Below are 5,000 nucleotides of genomic sequence, written 5' to 3'. Positions count from 1 at the left end.
CATGCACCACCACCCACCGAATCAAGAAAGAGCTATCAATCTGTCAATCCTTCCGGTGTCCGGGCCTGGTGAGGTTTCCCGTGTTGAGTCAAATTAAGCCGCAGGCTCCACTCCTGGTGGTGCCCTTCCGTCAATTCCTTTAAGTTTCAGCTTTGCAACCATACTTCCCCCGGAACCCAAAAGCTTTGGTTTCCCGGAGGCTGCCCGCCGAGTCATCGGAGGAACTGCGGCGGATCGCTGGCTGGCATCGTTTATGGTTAGAACTAGGGCGGTATCTGATCGCCTTCGAACCTCTAACTTTCGTTCTTGATTAATGAAAACATACTTGGCAAATGCTTTCGCTTCTGTTCGTCTTGCGACGATCCAAGAATTTCACCTCTAACGTCGCAATACGAATGCCCCCGCCTGTCCCTATTAATCATTACCTCGGGTTCCGAAAACCAACAAAATAGAACCGAGGTCCTATTCCATTATTCCATGCACACAGTATTCAGGCGGGCTTGCCTGCTTTAAGCACTCTAATTTGTTCAAAGTAAACGTGCCGGCCCACCGAGACACTCACTCAAGAGCACCCTGGTAGGATTGCAACGGGGTCCGCCTCGGGACGCACGAGCACGCACGAGGCGCGTCGCACGCCTTCAGCTCGCCCCACCGGCAGGACGTCCCACGATACATGCCAGTTAAACACCGACGGGCGGTGAACCAACAGCGTGGGACACAAATCCAACTACGAGCTTTTTAACCGCAACAACTTTAATATACGCTATTGGAGCTGGAATTACCGCGGCTGCTGGCACCAGACTTGCCCTCCAATAGATACTCGTTAAAGGATTTAAAGTGTACTCATTCCGATTACGGGGCCTCGGATGAGTCCCGTATCGTTATTTTTCGTCACTACCTCCCCGTGCCGGGAGTGGGTAATTTGCGCGCCTGCTGCCTTCCTTGGATGTGGTAGCCGTTTCTCAGGCTCCCTCTCCGGAATCGAACCCTGATTCCCCGTTACCCGTTACAACCATGGTAGGCGCAGAACCTACCATCGACAGTTGATAAGGCAGACATTTGAAAGATGCGTCGCCGGTACGAGGACCGTGCGATCAGCCCAAAGTTATTCAGAGTCACCAAGGCAAACGGACCGGACGAGCCGACCGATTGGTTTTGATCTAATAAAAGCGTCCCTTCCATCTCTGGTCGGGACTCTGTTTGCATGTATTAGCTCTAGAATTACCACAGTTATCCAAGTAACGTGGGTACGATCTAAGGAACCATAACTGATTTAATGAGCCATTCGCGGTTTCACCTTAATGCGGCTTGTACTGAGACATGCATGGCTTAATCTTTGAGACAAGCATATGACTACTGGCAGGATCAACCAGGGAGCTGCGTCAACTAGAGCTGAGCAGCCGGCCGCCCGGGAGTGTGTCCCGGGGGCCCGCGCGAACACGCAAGCGTCCGCTCAATTATTCTGCAAACAGGAGGAGGCTGAGCTCCCCTGCACCATACACCTCGAAACCCTCTCAGGTCCCGGCGGCGCGCAGCGCCGTCCTAAGTACTTGGTCGGGTTCGAGAGAGGCGCAATCGCCCGGGGTTTGGCGAGTAGACGCTTTAGGTGCGACCACCCGTGCTCCCAACTGAGCTTGCCGCTGCCGACAGAGGCCCGGGAGCGTGCTGTCGTGGCATTGCCGGCGGGAGACAACACGCGCCACCTACGGTGACCGGCAGCTCCAACGCCAGCGCCACAGAAGGACAAAAGCCCCACTTGGGTGCCGAAGCGAACTCTCCCAGCACAGCGCACGCGCCAACACGTCCGCACAGCTGCGATACAAACCACCTGCGAGAACCGCAGAGGCGACCGAGCAGCAGACGGCGTCGCGGCGCCGAGCGCCGGGCGGCGGCGCATCCTCAGCGCACACAGTCCTCAATCGGACCAGCACACTGCAGATGTCCACCGCGCTTCGCACCGGGCCCGCGAGGACCTACTTTGGCCGCACGGCGCCGCGTGCAGGGTGCGCCGGCGCGCAGCTGCGCCGCCTGCCGCCTCCGTCGGCCGGCGCGCCTGCCACTGGCCGCCCCCACCAGCCGGCTGTAGCGCGTGCGCCCACGCACCGCGCGGCCAGCACGCCGGGAGGCCCCCCCTCACCGGCCGGGGACGGTCCCACCCAGCCACCGCCGCGTATCGCTTCACACCCAGATGCCATTCACGTTCGTGGGCATGGTGGGTATCGCTGGAACAACCGGTTGGTAGCTCAACCGATCGTCGCCATCACTGATTCACCTCTAGCGAGAACAACCGCACCACAACGGTTTACCAGTTGTTCATTTGCGTAACGTCACCAGCAAACGTAGGCGTCCATCGCCATTTGCAAATTCAACGATTGTTGCATGCCTGTGTCAGGTGTCACGACACACTATGTCTGCCCACATACACGCAACAACATGTGCACGCTTCGCGAACACGTGGAAGGTGGCCCCCGTACGTATGCGATGTCCATTGCGCGAACGACTGTCAACCGGCCTCTGTCGCATGTCGCAGATGTGGAACGCAGTGCACCATGCTATCACGGTGTGTGAGAAGAGACGACTACGTCTGACAACACGCGCCACTACATCAACAGACGGCTCATGCTGATCGCCATCCAGGGCATACCACACTGCAATCCAGCTCTTATAGGGAGACGACACGTAGCTGAGTGCACAACATTTGGACCGCATGGTTCGCCGTTGTTGGCGCAGTCGTTGTACGGTCACATGTACCACGATGTATCATTCAGTACATGAGGACCAATGTGCAGTACAGTGTGTGATTTGGACGTACAACATCAGCGGACAGTTGACACAGGCCGTACCACAGCGTAGGCTAAGTGCTTCGCCATGCGAATGCCAATGAACAACTGCAAATGCCAATGAACAACTGCAAAGGGCATTGAGCATGTACGTCCTGCTGCCATCCACATTACAGTGTATAGCTGCAAGGTGTTTAACATGAAGCGATACACTGGGGACCGGGCAGTGCGAGTAGCAAACTATATTGCGGGGGTTGCAGTTAGGCAACACTACACTAATTTAACGCGTCGTATGACAATTACAGAGCAGGTTAAGGCCCAACGTGTGTTGGGTTAAGGCCCAACGTGTGTTGGGTTAAGGCCCAACGTGTGTTGGGTTAAGGCCCAACGTGTGTTGGGTTAAGGCCCAACGTGTGTTGGGTTAAGGCCCAACGTGTGTTGGGTTAAGGCCCAACGTGTGTTGGGTTAAGGCCCAACGTGTGTTGGGTTAAGGCCCAACGTGTGTTGGGTTAAGGCCCAACGTGTGTTGGGTTAAGGCCCAACGTGTGTTGGGTTAAGGCCCAACGTGTGTTGGGTTAAGGCCCAACGTGTGTTGGGTTAAGGCCCAACGTGTGTTGGGTTAAGGCCCAACGTGTGTTGGGTTAAGGCCCAACGTGTGTTGGGTTAAGGCCCAACGTGTGTTGGGTTAAGGCCCAACGTGTGTTGGGTTAAGGCCCAACGTGTGTTGGGTTAAGGCCCAACGTGTGTTGGGTTAAGGCCCAACATAGGTTGGGTTAAGGCCCAACATAGGTTGGGTTAAGGCCCAACATAGGTTGGGTTAAGGCGCAACATAGGTTGGGTTAAGGCGCAACATAGGTTGGGTTAAGGCGCAACATAGGTTGGGTTAAGGCGCAACATAGGTTGGGTTAAGGCGCAACATAGGTTGGGTTAAGGCGCAACATAGGTTGGGTTAAGGCGCAACATAGGTTGGGTTAAGGCCCAACATAGGTTGGGTTAAGGCGCAACATAGGTTGGGTTAAGGCGCAACATAGGTTGGGTTAAGGCGCAACATAGGTTGGGTTAAGGCGCAACATAGGTTGGGTTAAGGCGCAACATAGGTTGGGTTAAGGCGCAACATAGGTTGGGTTAAGGCGCAACATAGGTTAGGTTAAGGCGCAACATAGGTTAGGTTAAGGCGCAACATAGGTTAGGTTAAGGCGCAACATAGGTTAGGTTAAGGCGCAACATAGGTTAGGTTAAGGCGCAACATAGGTTAGGTTAAGGCGCAACATAGGTTAGGTTAAGGCGCAACATAGGTTAGGTTAAGGCGCAACATAGGTTAGGTTAAGGCGCAACATAGGTTAGGTTAAGGCGCAACATAGGTTAGGTTAAGGCGCAACATAGGTTAGGTTAAGGCGCAACATAGGTTAGGTTAAGGCGCAACATAGGTTAGGTTAAGGCGCAACATAGGTTAGGTTAAGGCGCAACATAGGTTAGGTTAAGGCGCAACATAGGTTAGGTTAAGGCGCAACATAGGTTAGGTTAAGGCGCAACATAGGTTAGGTTAAGGCGCAACATAGGTTAGGTTAAGGCGCAACATAGGTTAGGTTAAGGCGCAACATAGGTTAGGTTAAGGCGCAACATAGGTTAGGTTAAGGCGCAACATAGGTTAGGTTAAGGCGCAACATAGGTTAGGTTAAGGCGCAACATAGGTTAGGTTAAGGCGCAACATAGGTTAGGTTGAGGTACCGTATAGGTTAGGTTAAGGTACAGTATAGTTTAGGTTAAGGTACAGTATAGTTTAGGTTAAGGTACAGTATAGTTTAGGTTAAGGTACAGTATAGTTTAGGTTAAGGTACAGTATAGTTTAGGTTAAGGTACAGTATAGTTTAGGTTAAGGTACAGTATAGTTTAGGTTAAGGTACACATTGTTGTATGGAAAGGTGTAATGGGGGGGGGGGGGGGGGGCGGCCGGTCGGTTTGTTGATTGTGATTATAGTAAGTGGATGCCTGCGGCATCATCTGATTTGCCACGTCAGGATGCACCTTTGGCTCATGACAGGCGGCGCTCCGATTCCATGCTTGTGGCAGACCTGTGTCTTTCATTCCTGCCATTGTTTGTGTGCTGTGAGAGGAGGCAGTATTGTGATGTTGGGTGCACCCCTGTGTAGGACATGTGTGGGTGTTGGTGGCTTAGCTGAGCAATGGTGGTTGTCGGGGGGGTGGGATATTCCGTTTTCT

General features: G+C 53.6%; 1 non-coding gene across 1 annotated transcript in view; it reads right to left on the bottom strand.

Moving 5' to 3' along the window:
* The window catches only part of LOC126435365 (small subunit ribosomal RNA), a 1,910-nt gene extending 534 nt beyond the window's left edge, over positions 1 to 1,376 (bottom strand). The window contains exon 1 of the ribosomal RNA XR_007579883.1: positions 1 to 1,376. This exon is cut by the window's left edge and continues 534 nt beyond it. This is a non-coding gene — a ribosomal RNA (small subunit ribosomal RNA).
* Between the last annotated feature and the right edge of the window lie 3,624 nt (positions 1,377 to 5,000).

This window comes from Schistocerca serialis, unplaced genomic scaffold, assembly GCF_023864345.2.
Source record: "Schistocerca serialis cubense isolate TAMUIC-IGC-003099 unplaced genomic scaffold, iqSchSeri2.2 HiC_scaffold_1204, whole genome shotgun sequence".
Taxonomy (NCBI): Eukaryota; Metazoa; Arthropoda; class Insecta; order Orthoptera; family Acrididae; genus Schistocerca; species Schistocerca serialis.
This window is presented reverse-complemented; position numbering and strand designations above follow the sequence as displayed.